This window comes from Arachis ipaensis, chromosome B10, assembly GCF_059453495.1.
Source record: "Arachis ipaensis isolate K30076 ecotype BB chromosome B10, ASM5945349v1, whole genome shotgun sequence".
NCBI lineage: Eukaryota > Viridiplantae > Streptophyta > Magnoliopsida > Fabales > Fabaceae > Arachis > Arachis ipaensis.
This window is the reverse complement of record NC_142435.1, coordinates 16119064-16139693: the sequence shown is the minus strand read 5'-3', so window position 1 is coordinate 16139693 and position 20630 is coordinate 16119064. Positions and strand designations below refer to the sequence as shown.

The following is a 20630-nucleotide window of genomic DNA, read 5'->3' as shown; positions in this document are numbered from 1 at the left end:
CAAAATCTTTTAGATTTAGAATTTATTATTTTATTTTAGTTTGAAATCAAATTAGGTTAGATATAAAAGGAAAAATAACTACCTCGTTTGGGGATCTTCTCGCTTCCGCACTTTTACATTTTCTAAACCCTAGTTTTCTCTCTGAAGCACGAGCCATTAAACCTCCTCGGTTAAGGTTAGGAGTTCTGTTTATTTCTATTGATTAAGACTATTATTGTTCTATTTTAATTAATCTATTGATTTAATTTCAATGATTATTTTCGTTCTTCATCTTATGAATCTGGGTAGATCGGAAGAATAACCCTTATTCTATATGCATTCTTATGATTCTTGGAAGAGTTATCCCATTTGAACAACAGCTTGAAAGTAAATTCCTCCTAAATTGCTAATTACTTGGACTTAATAGGATACGTGACATATAATCTTTTTTATATCTGGGTAATTCGGATTTTTGTGGCTATAAACTAGAATTGAACTTAACCCTCTAGTCGAAATTAAGTAACCAAGACATTGGCAGTTAACTAGGTTAGAGGAAACTAAATCACTAAGAGATTAGGATTTAGTCACTGACAGTTTGCCATGAAATGAATCTTGCATGATTAAATTAGTTGGTAAGAAAACTTAATCTAGAAGAATAAACATCTCTGAAACCTTAACTGTTTTTTCCCATATATTTCACACCAATTATACTGTTTGCTTTCTTACTTTCTGAATCACTATTTAATGCTTTTGAACCCCAAAACACCACTTTCTGCTTGCCTGACCGAGGAATCATTCGACTATTGTTGCTCAGTCCATCAATCCTCGTGGGATCGACCTTCACTCACCTGAGGTATTACTTGGTATGACCCGATGCACTTGCTGGTTCAGTAGTGGTATTCGAAATTCTGCGACCAGAGGGGTCAAATACTGAATATTCTAATGATGGCATGATGCAATCTGATGTTAGAAGTCATGGGAGTTTTGTGATTAGGGACCCGATGATGGATCCCTATCAAGTCAATCCCGATGACGGTGAAGATGTTAAGGCTGAATCGACGGAAATTTCTAATGAGGGTGAGGAGGGAAGAGATGAACTTCTACGATGACACACAAATCAGATTGATACAACCTACGATTTCTCGTCCGTATGACCGGCCAGATCACTTTTCCACTTTGAATCTCGATGCAATGACTTCAGATTGTTTCTTTAGTCATCGACACCCAGAAGAGGATCCCGTAAGTGAGTTTGAGATTGGACAATAGTTTGAAAACAAGGAGGGAGTGATGTTGGCAGTTAATACGTACAACATCAGGAGCGGTGTGGAGTATAAAATACTAGAGAGTAACCAATTAAAGTATGCTAAACAATGTATCCATTTCGGGTCTGGTTGTGGATGGAACATACACATATCTTATCACTGCAAGCAGGAAAAATGGGAGGTGAGGAGATACAATGGGCCTCACAGTTGCATGCAAACATCGGTGGGCGAAGACCATCAAAGGTTGGATTAAAAGGTGATTGCTCAGCACATATTCATGATGGTGAAAGCAGATCCAACCATCAGCATAAGGGTTCTTCAAGGAAGTGTGAAGAATCACTTCAGTTACAAGGCGTCCTACCGTAAGATTTAGCTTACAAAGCATAGAGTCATTGGTAGGATATATAGAGACTGAGAGGAGTCATACAACGAGCTTCCTCGTTGGTTGTTTTCTATGCAGATGTACTTACCTGGTAAGATTCGTTACGTTGTCTTTAGTAGTGTATGCTTAACGTAGTCAGACCTTATCAGTAATATCATATGTGATTATTTAGGTACCTGAGTTCAACTTGTAACACAACCCTGGCCTGCTTCACCTGATACTATCATATTTCATCGGGTGTTTTGGACGTTTTCTCAATGTCTTGAGGCTTTCAGCACTGCAAACCACTTTATTTCCATTGATGGCACCGACTTGTACAGTAAATACAGAGGCACGTTGCTGATAGCTATTACTTAGGTCCTCCAAAAAAGGCAACCATCTAATGTGCACCATAGAGTCAGAGGCATCCAGAAACAGCATGCCCCCGATCAGCTACATGATATAACCCCTAGTATAATGCAATAGGCGCTCTTTAGTCGGGTGCTCCTCCAGTTCTCTGCACATAGTGTTCTGGCACCAGCTCAGCTTAACAGTCCACTTCACCTGTGACTCTCTGTCATCGGGGCTCGGAACAGCTCCCAATAACTATTGACACAACTCCTCAATGGACCGTCCTTGATAGAATTGCTCCCACCCACCAATGCATCCACTGACTGGATCTCCATCAATAACGAGTCCCAACTGGTACACCACATCATGTAGGGTAATGGTCATCTCCCCATATGGCAAGTGAAACGTATGTGACTCGGGTCGCCATCTCTCTATCAGAGCTGAGACTAATGGCCAATCATGCTCCCACTCCACCATATAGGCAACATGCGCAAATTCTGCTCGTCTGAGATATGGCCTAATCTGGTCGGACGGACGTCCCAACGAATTTCTCCTGGTACGCAAGACCCGAGGTGCCTACCAAATAAAATAAATCAATAAAACAAAAAAATCAACAAGTTACAATACAAATTCAAATTTCAAATATATAAATGACATAAGTTACAAAGTGTACCACTCGGTCAAGCCTGCCTACAATGTGGTCAACCTGATCCAGTCTATACAGGGTATCTTCGTAGCCCAACAATTCTGGCTCCATGACTACAGTTTAACAAAACAAATTAGAATAACTTCATTTAAAATTTAATGAATTAATTAAATTAACTAAATTTACTAAATTACCTAAATTAACTAAGTTATTTAAAAATAACTAAACTACTTCACATCAACTAAATTAACTAAATTATTTCACATTAACTAAGTTTTTGTTACCTACATTCAAAGAAATCTAACAAAAAAAATCAAATGGACCTAGACCATAATTTAGATAAAATAACTTAATTTAAAATTAACTATATCATATTACTAACTACATTTGGCAATAATAAAATGAAACAAAAAAGAGCAGAAGGAAATTACCTAAATTAATTGTAATTAGTTTAAGTGAAACAATAATCAAAATAAATTTTCCTTTCTTAACATCTATTCATAACCACATCATCATTTTACATATTCTAAACTAACAACACATACATAATTATGTAAAGTAAGTGTATCATCGACTTATTAAACTAATTAACGTAACTAATAACTTAACCTAACTTGATAAACAAACATATTCAAATAATAAACAACAACAAATCAAATAGAAAAGATAAACATAACAACCGAATTACCTGAAACTGTCAAACTCAAACAATCAATAACTTCAGCGATGCTCGGAGAAATAACCTATAAAAGATATCAGAGGATGAAAGCAAACAAAATTCAGCATGTGAAACAAAAACGTGAAATATGAGAAACATAACTACAAACTGATTAAAAAAAGAAAACAGAACAACAAAATTACCTGAATCAACTGAAGAGACTAAAAACTTCAACAATGCCCAAAGAAATAACTTTGATAACAGAAGAGAGGATGAGAGTGAAGAGTGTTAGAAAGGTAAAGGTGAAATGAAAATGTAAAATCCCAAATGGTCCTTCATTCCCTTTTTATGTTTGGCAAAACTTAAGGTGAAGTTCGCCGAAGTTGCGGCGAACCTTAGTAATATAATAATGTTCGCCGAGGATGCAGCGAACTTGACTAAAATTAAAAAAAAAAACGTATTTCGGAATGTAAAGTTGGGATAATTTTTTTAGGGAAATAATATTTTTTATTTTATATTTGAAAAAAAAATCCTTAAATTGTCCAATAAAGTAACTTGGATAATTTTTTGAAAATTGATTTTTAATTACAAGAATTTTTTCTGAAGCTACAAGTTCTTTCAAAGGGAGTTATATAATTTTTTGCTAAAGATACATGATACTTTATGATGTTTGCTATTTCACTAAAAAAAATATTTAACATTTTTTAATCAATTGAAACTCATCTTAGTTGACACTAATAAATCACAACCTGTCTATTAAATTATTCTCAAATGTAAATTCTCCATTAAACCAATTTGAATTTTTTTTTGAAAAGTGATTCTAATTACAGGATGTTCCCTAAAGTTATAGGTTCTTCCAAAGGGACTTAGTGAATATTTACAAAGTTTGTTATATCACAAAAAATAAAATTCCAATTTCTTTAATCACTTGAAACACAATTTGGCTAGCTCAAACAAGTCATAACTAGTCCATAAAAACATGCCCAAGTTTAAATTGTCAATAAACCAACAAGGATGAATTTTTTTGAAAGTGATTCTACAAAAAAATCCAACGATATAAACGTCGCCGGAAATCATTTATGATTGTATTTTTGTAATCCGACGCTAATTACATTATTAGAATAGAATGGCCAGTTTATTTTATTACTGTAAGAAAAAATTCGAGAGTAATGTTAGCGCTATTTTAATTTTTTGGTGCCCTCATTATCGTTGGACGGTAATATTGTTTAACAAAATATTTTAAAAATAAATCTATATGTTACCATCGGATTTATCTCACACAAAATTCGATTGTTTTTTACTTCCATAATTATCATAATTATAACCTGTTTTACTAGAATCCATGTTATGATAATTAACATTCAAATTAAAAATTAATAAAATCTAAATATGTTTCATTAAAATAAAAAACTACAATGAAAAATAATAAATGTCAAAAATAAAATAAAGTAATCTCGTCAAGCAAATAAAGGATATATAGTAATGTCAAACTACACACACACAAAAAAACCATAACACCCACGGGTCCTCATAAGCATCGTCGTCATCCCCCTGATGGTCTCGCTGGTCTTGACGAGGCGGCGTTGTGGGTGCCAGTGTCTATGTTGCTGCAAGTGCAGATAATGAGAAGCCTCCTCTAGCAGTGGTGCTGTTACCCGCATGCATCTGCTCATAGTAGATCATCATCTACTACCGCATGTGCTGTATCTGCTCCAGCTCTTGCCTCAGGGACTCCGTCTCGGCATTCCGAGCATCTCTCTCCGCCATGCTTGAGTGGAGCTATTGTATCTCTCCTCAACCAAATGCAGCTACTGACCCTGATCATGCAGGCTCTAAGTCAGACTATGGACCTGCTCATGCAAATCTATGTCTTGGAGATCTACAAGGCTTGTGGCTGAGGTGGAGGAAGATGGACGTGTGAAGGTTGTTGGCGAAAAATGACCCAACTCTAAAGATGTAGTTCTTCTGTAGCTTGGATGTGGTCTGGCACCACACAACATCAGGATCCACCACGGATGCACTCGAGGCATTGTTATTCTCCTTACTCTGCTGAGATTACTGAGTTGCGGCCTCAAAATTATGGGTGTATAAATTCTAACACATTTAATGTGAATGCCAAGATAACTATAGATATGATAGTATGCTATTAAATAATTTAGTTGATTACTTGCATAAAAGTCCGCAGATCGCTGATCAGTAAATATCTACTTATTCTCGTTGAGCGTGTGGGTTTGCTTGAATATCTCCGTCACAGTAACAAGAAGGACCATCGACTTTGTCTATACATATTGGATAAGCAGATTAAAAGAGATGATAATTAATTAAAGAAACAAAGATAAAACTGGCTTAGCATATTAAAATAAGCTATACCATTTTGGCCTTTGTCTTCATAATCGTGGCCGAACCCCCTGTGCACTTCGACGCCCTGGCCAATGCCGTATTAGCCCTATTCGTGGCTTGACGACATCTAAAACCATCTTCCATCTCGCAATACAAATATAACGCCATTTTAATGTTGGGTCGAGGCCACTGCGTAAGGTGGTCCTCTTCATCTGCATGTCCTCTAACATTTGTTGAAGACGCTTCACCATGTGGTGGTGGAAGATCTTTTATATCATTTGGTGGTGGACCTCATCCCACGTGAATTTTTCCTATAGAAAAAATAATTAATGATTAATTCGACAATGTTATATACATTAATGAAATAGCAGACAGAACTAAGATGCAAAGTTAAAAGTAATTTTACCACCACCTGTTAAATCGTTGCTATCGGAACCTTCTTGTAGTTGGGTCAAGGATAGTCAAATGACAGCTTGATAACATTTGTACACTCCTATGTACAAGTATCATTATTCGGTACAAACCTATGAACGAATAATTTACAATTAGTAAAAGTATACATTAAAGGAAAATCAAATATTAATTATATTTATATAGGAATTAGACAAGTTTTTACCCAGTCATGCCATAAGGGAAAATTGTCATTCTAGTGACCTGCTGTGCTACAAGATCTAGCTGGGATTCATGGGATGAAGCTGTCACTACTGCGGGGTGAACCACAAGAGTTGGCTTGGATGTCAGGGTCTGTTGAGGAGGTAAAGGCGGTGGAGGAGTCCGCTCTGGCTTAGGATGAAGAGGAGCAACATCTACAGGATCCACATAATTAGGATTGAGAATCATGATGAACGACTGGTCTTGTAGAGCCTAAACTTGTGATTAGGGGTGGCAAGTGGAGAAGTCCGCCCCACCCCGCCAAAAGCCTGCCCTTTGGCGGGATGGCCCACCCTGCCTCGCCTAATGAGGCGGTCCTGAAATCTCAGTGTGCCCCGCCTAACGGCGGGCTAGTGGCCAAGCCCGGCAAATCTCCTTTTTTTACTATTAAGTATTAAATAATATATATAATTTCACAACCATTTTAATAAATTTATAATTTCTAAAGATATAAAAAAATTATAATTTTTAAATTCACAAACATTAAATTCTTTATAATTATAAATATGTAATGAACATAATCATAAACCAAGTTTTTTGAAACAAAATAATAAAACCAACATTGTCCAAAACAAAATAAATATTGTCCAAAACAAATAATTAAAAATCTACAAGTTTAGAATATAATCAATCAAACGTAAAACATAATTTAAAACACTAAATTAGAACATCTTCAAATCTCATCTTTATTCTCTTGTAGATCAATAACATCATTGGAGCCAACTCTTGAAGAATAACTGATGAGCGGATAATTTATACGCTTTTTGGCATTGTTTTTAGTATGTTTTTAGTATATTTTAGTTAGTTTTTATTATGTTTTTATTAGTTTTTAAATAAAAATCACTTTTCTGGACTTTACTATGAGTTTGTGTGTTTTTCTGTGATTTCAGGTATTTTCTGGCTGAAATTGAGGGACCTGAACAAAAATCTGATTCAGAGGCTGAAAAAGGACTGCAGATGCTGTTGGATTCTGACCTTCCTGCACTCAAAGTGTATTTTCTGGAGCTACAGAAGCCCAATTGGCACGTTCTCAATTGTGTTGGAAAGTAGACATCCTAGGCTTTCCATCAATATATAATAGTCCATACTTTTCCCGAGATTTGATGGTCCAAATAGGCATTCCAAGTCAGCTTAAGAATTCTGGCGTTTAACTCCAAAACTGTCACAAAAGCTGGAGTTAAACGCCCAAACTGGCACAAAAGCTGGCGTTTAACTCCAAGAAAAGTCTCTACACATGGAAGCTTCAATGCTCAGCCCAAGCACACACCAAGTGGGCCCAGAAGAAGATTTCTGCATTAATTACTGATTTCTGTAAACCCTAGGCTACTAGTTCTCTATAAATAGGACCTTATACTATTGTATTTTCATCTTTTACTCAGACTTTGATAGACCTTTTCACGTTGGGAGGCTGGCCATTCGGCCATGCCTAGACCATGTTCTTATGTATTTTCAACGGTGGAGTTTCTACACACTATAGATTAAGGTGTGGAGCTCTGCTGTTCTTCATGAATTAATACAAGTACTATTGTTTTTCTATTCAACTCAAGTCTATTTTTCTCCAAGATATTCATTCGTTCTTCAACTTGATGGATGTGATGATCTGTGACACTCATCATCATTCTCACCTATGAACATGTGCCTGACAACCACCTCTGTTCTACTAGCAATGGCTTGAATGTGTATCTCTTGGGTTTCTAATCTAAGATTGAAACCTTCGTGGTATAGGCTAGAATTATTGGCGGCCATTCCTGAGATCCGGAAAGTCTAAACCTTGTCTGTGGTATTTCGAGTAGGATCTGGGAAGGGATGATTGTGACGAGCTTCAAACTCGCGATTGTGGGGCGTGTGACAGACGCAAAAGGATCAATGGATCCTATTCCGACATGATCGAGAACCGACAGCTGATTAGCCGATGTTGTGACAGAGCATCAGGACCATTTTCACTGAGAGGATGGGATGTAGCCATTGACAACGGTGATGCCCAACATAAAGCTTGCCATGGAAAGGAGTATGAATGATTGGAAGAAGGCAATAGGAAAGCAGAGGTTCAAGGGGAACAAAGAATCTTCATACGCTTATCTGAAATCCACCAATGAATTACATAAGTATCTCTATCTTTATTTTATGTTTATTTTCATCACCTTAAACTCCATAACCATTTGAATTCGCCTGACTGAGATTTACAAGGTGAACATAGCTTGCTTCAAGCCGACAATCTCCGTGGGATCGACCCTTACTCACGTAAGGTTTATTAGTTGGACGACCCAGTGCACTTGCTGGTTAGTTGTGTGGAATTGTGACAAAGTGTGATTCACGTTTAAGAGCTCCAAGTGCTTTGGCGCCATTGCTGATGATCACAATTTCGCATACCAAATTTTTGGCGCCGTTGCCGGAGATTGTTCGAGTTTGGACAACTGACGGTTCATCTTGTTGCTTAGATTAGGTATCTTTTCTTCAGAATTTTTAAGAATGAATTCTAGAGTTTCAAGGTGATGTTCCCACCATCACAAAAGCTGATTGATTCTCATCAATTTAGCTATTGAATGTAATGTCCTGCTGAAGCTTGGCCAAACATGTCTAATCCTTTTTAGACTGAAGCTTTAGACTAACATTGCATGATTCCTGGAATTCTTATTAAAAGTTTTGATTCTCTTTATTTTCTTTTCTATATAATTTTCGAAAAAAAAAATACAAAAAAAATTTAAAATCATAAAACCAAAAATATTTTATGTTTCTTGTTTGAGTCTATTGTCTAATTTTAAGTTTGGTGTCAATTGCATGTCTTTATCCTTCTAATTTTCGAAAATTTATACATATTGTTCTTCATTGATCTTCAAGTTATTCTTGATGATTTCATTGCTCTGATCTTCAAATTCTCTTGTTTTGTATGTTTTGTTGTTTCTTACATGCATTTTTACATTGTTATAGTCCTTAGTATACAAACTTTTAAGTTTGATGTCTTACATGCATTGTTTATTTGATCTTAGTTGCATTTTTATTGACTCCCATCATCAAAAATTCAAAAATATTTTTTTAAAACTATGTCTTTTCAAGTCAATAATACAGAGAATTGAAGATTCAGAACATTCAGCAGAGGAATCAAACAGAAAAAGCTGGGCGTTCAAAACACCCAGTGAAGAAGGAAAACTAGCGTTTAAACGCCAACCAGGGTACCTGGCTGGGCGTTTAATGCCCAAAAAGGTAGAGATTTGGGCGTTAAACGCCAGAATGGGCACCATTCTGGGCGTTTAACACCAGGATGACACTAGAGGGAAGATTTTGTTTTTAATTCACATTTTTTTCAAGTTTTCATAATTTTTCAAAATCAAATCTTTTTCAAATCATATCTTTTCAATCATATCTCTTTCAAAATCAATTTCTTTCCATTTTATATTTATTTTTACTATTTTCAAAAATCCTTGCTTCAATTCAAGATTTACTTCAAAAATTTTCAAGTTGTTACTTGCCTATTAAGAAAGGATCAAATTTTAAATTTTAGAATCATATCTTTTAATTTCTTGTTAGTCAAGTAATCAACTTTAGTTTTAAAACTTTCTCTTTTTAATTTGATTTTCAATCATATCTTCTCAATCATATCTTTTCAATCACACCCTTTTTCAAAATTAATTTTCAATCATATATTTTTAATTTCTAATTTCAAAATCTTTTCAAAAATCACTTAATTTCTTTTCTAATCTTAATTTTCGAAAATCTTAATAAAATTTTCAAATTTCTTTTTAATTATTTCAAAATATTTTTAATTTATTTTCGAAAATTCTTCCCCTCTTCTCATATCCTTCTATTTAAAGGACTAACACTCCTCCTCAAGGTACAATTCGAACTCCCTCCTTCTTTATATGTTCGAATTCTCTTCTGTCTACCTCCTCCTTCTATTCTTCTTTTCCTCTGATACCTCAAGGAATCTCTATACTGTGACATAGAGGATTTCCTACTTTCTTGTTCTCTTCTCTTTCATATGAGCAGAAGCAAAGATAAAGGCATACTTGTTCAAGCTGATCCTGAACCTGAAAGGACCTTGAAGAGAAAGCTAAGAGAAGCTAAAGCACAATTCTCTTTAGAGGGCTTAACAGAGCTTTTCAAGGAAGAAGAAACCATGGCAGCCGAAAACAACAATGCCAACAATGCAAGGAAGGTGCTTGGTGACTTTACTGCACCTACTCCCGACTTCTATGGGAGAAGCATCTCAATCCCTGCCATTGGAGCAAACAACTTTGAGCTTAAGCCTCAATTAGTTTCTCTAATGCAACAGAATTGCAAGTTTCATGGACTTCCATTGGAAGATCCTCATCAGTTCTTAGCTGAACTTTTGCAAATCTGTGATACTATCAAGACCAATGGGGTTGACCCTGAAGTCTACAGACTCATGCTTTTTCCTTTTGCTGTAAGAGACAGAGCTAGGACATGGTTGGATTTACAACCTAAAGAAAGCCTGAACTCTTGGGAAAAGCTAGTTAATGCCTTCTTGGCAAAGTTCTTTCCACCTCAAAAATTGAGCAAGCTTAGAGTGGAAGTTCAAACCTTCAGACAGAAGGAAGGTGAATCTCTCTATGAAGCTTGGGAAAGATACAAGCAATTGATCAGAAGATGTCCTTCTGACATGCTTTCTGAATGGAGCATCATAGGTATTTTCTATGATGGTCTGTCTGAACTATCCAAGATGTCATTGGATAGCTCTGCTGGAGGATCTCTTCATCTGAAGAAGACGCCTGCAGAAGCTCAGGAACTCATTGAAATGGTTGCAAATAACCAATTCATGTACACTTCTGAAAGGAATCCTGTGAATAATGGGTCAACTCAGAAGAAAGGAGTTCTTGAGATTGATACTCTGAATGCCATATTGGCTCAGAATAAAATATTGACCCAACAAGTCAATATGATTTCTCAGAGTCTGTCTGAAATGCAAGCAGCAACAAGCAGTACTAAGGAAGCTTCCTCTGAAGAAGAAGCTTATGATCCTGAGAACCCAGCAATGGAAGAGGTAAATTACATGGGAGAACCCTATGGAAACACCTATAATCCTTCATGGAGAAATCATCCAAATCTCTCACGGAAGGATCAACAGAGACCTCAACAAAGTTTCAACAACAATAATGGTGGAAGAAACAGGTTTAGCAATAGCAAGCCTTTTCCATCATCTTCTCAGCAATAAATAGAGAATTCTAAGCAGAGCCACTCTGACTTAACAACCATTGTCTCTGATCTAATCAAAACCACTCAAAGTTTCATGACTGAAACAAGGTCCTCCATTAGAAATTTGGAGGCACAATTGGGTCAGCTGAGTAAGAAAATTACTGAAATCCCTCATAGCACTCTCCCTAGCAATACAGAAGAGAATCCAAAAAGAGAGTGCAAGGCCATAACCACATCTCACATGGCCAAACATGGAGAGGAGGAAGAGGCAGTGATTCCTACTGAGGAAGACCTCAATGGACGCCCACTGACCTCCATGGAGTTCCCTAAAGAGGAACCATGGGAAACTGAGGCTCACACTGAGACCATAGAGATTCCATTAAATTTACTTTTGCCATTCATGAGCTCTGATGAGTATTCATCCTCTAAAAAGGATGAAGATGTTACTGAAGAGCAAGTTGCTAAGTACCTTGGAGCAATCATGAAGCTAAATGCCAAGTTGTTTGGTAATGAGACTTGGGAGGATGAACCTCCATTGCTCATCAAAGAACTAGATGACTTGACTAGGCAGAGATTACCTCTGAAGAGACAAGACTCTGGAAAATTCTCAATCCTTTGTACCATAGGCACCATGACCTTTGAGAAGGCTCTGTGTGACCTAGGGTCAAGCATAAATCTCATGCCTCTCTCTGTAATGGAGAAGCTAGGGATCATTGAGGTACAAGCTGCAAGAATCTCACTGAAGATGGCAGACAATTCAAAGAAACAGGCTTATGTACTTGTAGAGAATGTCTTGGTAAAGGTTGAAGACCATTACATCCCTGCTGATTTCATAATCCTAGAAACTGGGAAGTGTATGGATGAATCCATCATCCTTGGCAGACCCTTCCTAGCCACAGCAAAGGCTGTGATTGATGTTGACAGAGGAGAATTGATCATTCAAGTGAATGAAGACTCCTTTGTGTTTAAAGCTCAAGGATATCCCTCTGTAACCATGGAGAGGAAGCATGAAGAGCTTCTCTCAATACAGAGTCAAACAGAGCCCCCACAGTCAAACTCTAAGTTTGGTGTTGGGAGGCCACAACCAAACTCTAAGTTTGGTGTTAAACCCCCACATTCAAACTCTAAGTTTGGTGTTGGGAGGTTCCAACATTGCTCTGAACATCTATAAGGCTCCATGAGAGCCCACTGTCAAGCTATTGACATTAAAGAAGCGCTTGTTGGGAGGTAACCCAATCGTTACTATTCTATGATAATTTTCTATTTTCTATTGTTATTTTATGTTTTCTGTAGGTTGATGATTATGTGAAGTCACAAAAACAATTGAAAAAGCAAAAACAAAGTGAAAAACAGAATGAAAAACAAAACACCCTGGAGGAGATAGTTACTGGCGTTTAAACGCTAGTAAAGGTAGCAGAATGTGCGTTAAACGCCCCGTCTGGCACCATTCTAGGCGTTTAACGCCAGAAAAGGGCACCAGACTGGTGTTTAACGCCAGGAATGGGCAAGAAGCTGGCGTTAAATGCCAGAAATGGGCAGCAGCCTGGCGTTTAACGCCAGGATTGGCAGAAAGGGGCGTTTTGCACGCCACTTGGTGCAGGGATGAGATATCCTTGACACCTCAGGATCTATGGACCCCACAGGATCCCCACCTACCCCACCACTCTCTCTTCTTCACCCATTCACCAATCACCTCAATACCTCTTCCCCAAAAAACCCTTCACCTATCAAATCTCACCATTCTCTTCACCACTCACATCCATCCTTCATAAAACCCCACCTACCTCACCATCCAAATTCAAACCACTTTCCCTTCCAAACCCACCCATAATGGCCAAACCATACACACCCCTCTCACTCCTATATAAACTCATCTTCACTCCTTCATTTTCACACAACCTAAACACTACCCATCCCCCTTGGCCGAAACACAAAGCCCCCTCCATCTCCTCTATTTCTTCTTCTTCTACTCTCTTCTTTCTTCTTTTGCTCGAGGACGAGCAACCTTCTAAGTTTGGTGTGGTAAAAGCTAAAGCTTTTTGTTTTTCCATAACCATTTATGGCACCAAAGGCCGGAGAAACCTCTAGAAAGAGGAAAGGGAAGGCAAAAGCTTCCACCTCCGAGTCATGGGAGATGAAGAGATTCCTCTCAAGGGTGCATCAAGACCACTTCTATGAAGTTGTGGCCAAGAAGAAAGTGATCCCCGAGGTCCCTTTTAAGCTCAAAAAGGGCGAATATCCGAAGATCCGACATGAGATTCTAAGAAGAGGTTGGGAAGTTCTCACCAACCCCATTCAACAAATCAGAATCTTAATGGTTCAAGAGTTCTATGCCAATGCATGGATCACCAAGAACCATGATCAAAGTGTGAACCCGAACCCTAAGAATTGGCTTACAATGGTTCGGGGGAATTACTTAGATTTTAGTCCGAAAAATGTAAGGTTGGCATTCAACTTGCCTATGATGCAAGGAGATGCACACCCATACACAAGAAGGGTCAACTTTGATCAAAGGTTGGACCAAGTCCTCATGGACATCTGTGAAGAGGGCGCTCAATGGAAGAGAGATTCAAGAGGGAAGCCGGTTCAACTAAGAAGGCATGACCTCAAGCCCATGGCTAGGGGATGGTTGGAGTTCATCCAACGCTCAATCATTCCCACTAGCAACCGGTCTGAAGTTACTATAGATCGGGCTATCATGATTCATAGCATCATGATTGGAAAGGAAGTAGAAGTTCATGAGGTTATATCCCAAGAACTCTATAAGGTGGCAGACAAGTCCTCCACTATGGCAAGGTTAGCCTTCCCTCATCTCATTTGTCACCTTTGCAATTCGGTTGGAATTGACATAGAGGGAGACATTCTCATTGATGAGGACAAGCCCATCACTAAGAAAAGGATGGAACAAATAAGAGAACCTCACCAAGAGCATGAGAAAATTCCTCATGAAATCCCTGAGATGCCTCAAGGAATGCATTTTCCTCCACAAAATTATTGGGAGCAAATCAATACCTCCCTAGGAGAATTAAGTTCCAATATGGGACAACTAAGGGTGGAGCACCAAGAACATTCCATCCTCCTCCATGAAATTAGAGAAGATCAAAGAACCATGAGAGAGGAGCAACAAAGGCAAGGAAGAGACATTGAGGAGCTCATGCACTCCATAAGATCTTCAAGAGGAAGAACAAGCCGCCATCACTAAGGTGGACCCATTCTTTAATTTCCTTGTTCCTTATTTTCCTATTTTTTGAATTTCTATGCTTATGTTTATTTATGTTTGTGTCTTATCTCATGATCATTAGTGTCTTAGTGTCTATGCCTTAAAGCTATGAAAATGAATCCATCACCTTTCTTAAATGAAAAATGTTTTTAACTGAAAAAGAAAAAGAAGTGCATGAATTTCAAATTTTAAAACAGTTTAATTATTTTGATGTGGTGGCAATACTATTGTTTTTCTGAATGAATGCTTGAACAGTGCATATTTTTGAATTTGTTGTTTAAAGAATGTTAAAATTGTTGGCTCTTGAAAGAATGATGGGAAAAGGGGAAATGTTATCTGATTATCTGAAAAATCATAAAATTGATTCTTGAAGCAAGAAAAAGCAGTGAAAAGCTTGCAGAAAAAAAAAGAGGCGAAAAAAAAGAGAAAAGAAAAAGAAAGAAAAAAAAAAGAAAAGTAAGCAGAAAAAGCCAATACCCCTTTAAACCAAAAGGCAAGGGTGATAAAAAGGATCCAAGGCTTTGAGCATCAGTGGATAGGAGGGCCCACAGGAATAAAATCCTGGCCTAAGCGGTTAAACCAAGCTGTCCCTAACCATGTGCTTGTGGCGTGAAGGTATCAAGTGAAAACTTGAGACTGAGCGATTAAAGTCGAGGTCCAAAGCAAAAAAAAGAGTGTGCTTAAGAACCCTGGACACCTCTAATTGGGGACTCTAGCAAAGCTGAGTCACAATCTGAAAAGGTTCACCCAGTTATGTGTCTGTGGCATTTATGTATCCGGTGGTGATACTGGAAAACAAAGTGCTTAAGGCCACGGCCAAGACTCATAAAGTAGCTGTGTTCAAGAATCAACATACTTAACTAGGAGAATCAATAACACTATCTGGATTCTGAGTTCCTAGAGATGCCAATCATTCTGAACTTCAAAGGATAAAGTGAGATGCCAAAACTGTTCAGAAGCAAAAAGCTAAAAGCCCCGCTCATCTAATTAAATACTGATCTTCATAGATGTTTTTGGAATTCACTGTATATTCTCTTCTTTTTATTCTATTTGATTTTCAGTTGCTTGGGGACAAGCAACAAATTAAGTTTGGTGTTGTGATGAGCGGATAATTTATACGCTTTTTGGCATTGTTTTTAGTATGTTTTTAGTATATTTTAGTTAGTTTTTATTATGTTTTTATTAGTTTTTAAATAAAAATCACTTTTCTGGACTTTACTATGAGTTTGTGTATTTTTCTGTGATTTCAGGTATTTTCTGGCTGAAATTGAGGGACCTGAGCAAAAATCTGATTCAGAGGCTGAAAAAGGACTGCAGATGCTGTTGGATTCTGACCTCTCTGCACTCAAAGTGGATTTTCTGGAGCTACAGAAGTCCAATTGGTGCGCTCTCAATTGAGTTGGAAAGTAGACATCCTGGGCTTTCCAGAAATATATAATAGTCCATACTTTTCCCGAGATTTGATGGCCCAAACAGGCGTTCCAAGTCAGCTCAAGAATTCTGGCGTTTAACTCCAAAACTGGCACAAAAGCTGGCGTTTAACTCCAAGAAAAGTCTCTACACATGGAAGCTTCAATGCTCAGCCCAAGCACACACCAAGTGGGCCCGGAAGAAGATTTCTGCATTAATTACTGATTTCTATAAACCCTAGGCTACTAGTTCTCTATAAATAGGACCTTATACTATTGTATTTTCATCTTTTACTCAGACTTTGATAGACCTTTTCACGTTGGGAGGCTGGCCATTCGGCCATGCCTAGACCATGTTCTTATGTATTTTCAACGGTGGAGTTTCTACACACCATAGATTAAGGTGTGGAGCTCTGCTGTTCTTCATGAATTAATACAAGTACTATTATTTTTCTATTCAACTCAAGTCTATTTCTTCTCCAAGATATTCATTCGTTCTTCAACTTGATGGATATGATGATCTGTAACACTCATCATTATTCTCACCTATGAACATGTGCCTGACAACCACCTCTGTTCTACTAGCAATGGCTTGAATGCGTATCTCTTGGGTTTCTAATCTAAGATTGGAACCTTCGTGGTATAGGCTAGAATTATTGGCGACCATTCCTGAGATCCGGAAAGTCTAAACCTTGTCTGTGGTATTCCGAGTAGGATCTGGGAAGGGTTGACTGTGACGAGCTTCAAACTCGCGATTGTGGGGCGTGTGACAGACGTAAAAGGATCAATGGATCCTATTCCGACATTATCAAGAACCGACAGCTGATTAGCCGATGTTGTGACAGAGCATCAGGACCATTTTCACTAAGAGGACGGGATGTAGCCATTGACAACGATGATGCCCAACATAAAGCTTGCCATGGAAAGGAGTATGAATGATTGGAAGAAGGCAATAGGAAAGCAGAGATTCAAGGGAAACAAAGCATCTTCATACGCTTATCTGAAATCCACCAATGATTTACATAAGTATCTCTATCTTTATTTTATGTTTATTTTCATCACCTTAAACTCCATAACCATTTGAATTCGCCTGACTGAGATTTACAAAGTGACCATAGCTTACTTCAAGCCGACAATCTCCGTGGGATCGACCCTTACTCACGTAAGGTTTATTACTTGGACGACCCAGTGCACTTGCTGGTTAGTTGTGCGGAATTATGACAAAGTGTGATTCACGTTTAAGAGCTCCAAGTCCTTTGGCGCCATTATTGATGATCACAATTTCGCATACCAATAACCTTTTCCTTTTGCAATATCTTTCTCATCTATATCTTCCTCTTGGAAAAAGTAAATAAATGTATTAGAAAGATAATACATAATATTGAATAAAATCACAGCTTCAACATTATCTGGCAATAATACCATATTCAGCATATCCACGTATCCAATTTCGAGTGCAAATCACAGCTTCAACATTATCTGGCAATAAATGACTTCTATATTTATTCAAAACATAAGAACCCATGCTAAATGCAGATTCTGAAGCCACGGTGGTAATAGGAATGCTCAACAAATCTCGTGCCATTAGTGATAGTGTTGGAAAACGATAATGGTTGTCTTTCTACCATTGCAAAATATCTATGATTGCATCATTGCAAAACAATATTGCCTCACTCAAATAAACATCAAGTTAGTTCTTTTCACTTTTCACTTTAGCTTCTTGATTACGGGACATCAAATTCTTTGAATTGCAAACAATATATGAATAAAAAAATATGAACAATAAAAAATACATATAACCAAGTAGAGTAAATATAAGAAAAATACTTACACTAACAATTTTAATAAGCTAAGTTCCTATCGCAGACGATGTCTGATAAACCACTATTTTATGGTTTATCTTGTGTTCAATTGAGTGGTTTTTATCAACTCTTTACCCACTTATTCATACTATTTGCATGAGTTTACATTCTTCTTCCTGATTTTGTCCTATGATTGAAAACATGCTTCTTTGGTCTTAATTTTGATATATTTAATCCTCTCTTATTACCATTAGATGCCTTGATATGTGTGTTAAGTGATTTCAGAGATTACAGGACAGGAATGGCTTAGAGGATGGAAAGGAAGCATGCAAAAGTGGAAGGAATACAAGAAGTTGGAGAAATTGCTAAGCTGTCCAGCCTGACCTCTTCGCACTCAAACGGCTATAACTTTAGCTGCAGATGTCCAAACGACGCGGTTCCAATTGCGTTGGAAAGCTAACGTCCGGGGCTTCGATTTGATATATAATATTCCATAGTCGCCCTGAAGCTAGACGATGCGACCGCGTGACCCATGCGGCCGCGTCGCAGTGACGAAAATCAGCGTGTTTGAATTCGCAACCAGCGAATTTTGGGCTGTTTCTGACCCAGTTTGTGGTCCAGAAAACACAGATTAGAGGTTATAAAATGGGGGAATGCATCCATTCAAAAAAACACGCTTCCATAATTCACTTTTCATGTAGTTTTTAGAGGGAGAGGTTCTCTCCTCTCTCTTAGGATTTAGGATTAGGATTCCTCTTAAAGGAATTAGGATGTATTATTATTTCAACTTCTTCCCAGGTTCAATGTTTTTTTTATTTATTTTTCTAATTTAATTTATGAACTCTTCCATGTTACAGATTATTATTTTGGATTAATGTTATTTGAGGTATTTCAGTTTACTATTGCTTTCTTTTGTTTACATTATTGTTATTCCCATCTGAAGACATTTTTATTCCAGCAATTTTACTTTTTCCCCTTTTGGCCTTGGTTAAGAAAGCAGTAACTCAGGAGTTATCTTAGCTCAACATAATTGATAACTGTTATCTTTGCTAATTGAACTGAACTTCAATAATTCCAACCTTTTTTTAGGAAATAAATATGATTCGAAGATCAAACTAATTAGTCCCTTGACTTTCCTTTGCTTTAGTAAAGGTCAACTAAGTGGAATTAAGATTCAACTTTCATTATTATTGATAAGGATAACTAAGTCTGGATTCTAATTTCTCATACCTTGCCAAAAGTTTATTTTACAGTTATTTATTTATTTTATTTGTCATTTAAATATATCTGTGCTCATTGCCCAAGCTCCAAAATCTCCAATTTACAAAACTCATAACCAATAATAAGAATATACCTCCTTGCAATTCCTTGATAAGACGACCTGAGGTTTAAATACTCGGTTATCAATTTAAAAGGGGTTTGTTACTTGTGACAACCAAAACGTTTGTACGAAGGGATTTCTGTTGGTTTAGAATCTATATCTACAACGCAACTACTTTTATAAAATTCTTTACTGGCAAAAATTCCAACGTCAAAATGGCGTCGTTGCCGGGGAATTGCAAACGTGTGCCTTATTATTGGTTATTGTAAATATTAAAAAAAATCAATTTTCAATTTTCAATTTTAAAAAAAAATTCAATTTTTAAAATTTAAAATTTTCTTTTATTTTTTTTATAAATTTTTATTAACTAACTATGAATTCTCACCCCTCTCGCTTTGAGTTTGGTTCTAATAATGTTGAAAGGAATGGAAGCTACAACAGGAACATGCATCAAGGTCAAAACAGTCAAGGATGGATGGAGCCAAGAGGATCTGATCAACCCTTTAGGCAACAACACCCTTCAAGATATCTTGGGCAAGGACCACTCAACAATGCATACCAAGCTGATAGATATGGTGGACCCCCTTGTAGTTACCAACAAGCCCCACCCTGTGCTTATAGACCATCCTCTAAACATAGCTTCAAACCACCACACTCACAAGCCTCTTTCCACCATTCACCTCCATATGACCCTAACCCGTATCCACCATACCAACCACCTTATGAGCCAAATGAACCATACACAGAACCACCACCTTTCCAACACAACTACTCTCATGAACCACCACCTCAATATTCACCATCTCCATATCATTATCAAGATAAACCACCTTCCTATTATGAACCCTCTCTCCCAACCAATGAATCTTCATATCCACCCCAACCTCCAATGGATGACAGACTTCGTGTTATTCTTCAAGGGCAAGAAAGGATGAATAAGAGTGTGCAAAATTTCGCAGCCACCTTTGGTGAGTTAGTAAATATAATAGCTTCCCAATATCTGAGCACTCAAAGAACTCCCATGGCTACATGTGGAGAATCGAAGGAAGAGCAAAGCATGAAGGAAACACTAGAAACTTCGGTGGACAATGAGGAACATGGCTTTGTATTGGAACAAGTGGAGGAAGCCATAATAGTTGCAGAGGAAGAAGTGGTTGAAGACTTAGGAGATGCTGAACCTCCATGGGAAAGTCAGGTTATAGAACCTCCTTCCAAGGCGATTGAAATTGATGCTGAGGAGGGTGTACAACCTCCAAGGCATATCATGGTTGAAGACTTGAAAGAGGTTGATCAAGAGATGGAGATTCAAGAAAAAGAAGCACAACCTCCCATGCCCTTGGTGAGCAATAAAGAAGAGATTGAACTGGAAGGAAGCTACCAAGAGGAAGAGGTTGATATTGAAGAAACTTGCAAAGAGGTGGAAGTTGTCAGAGAAGAGCACAAGGGAGTGAAGGTTGCAAATTCATTAGAAATACCTCC

At 37.5% G+C, this 20630-nt stretch overlaps 1 non-coding gene across 1 annotated transcript; it reads right to left on the bottom strand.

The window, feature by feature from the left end:
- Nucleotides 1–10764: 10764 nt before the first annotated feature.
- LOC148579244 (small nucleolar RNA R71) lies at nt 10765–10872 on the bottom strand. The gene has a single exon (XR_015896910.1). It is a non-coding gene; the product is annotated as a small nucleolar RNA R71 (small nucleolar RNA).
- Nucleotides 10873–20630: the final 9758 nt, after the last annotated feature.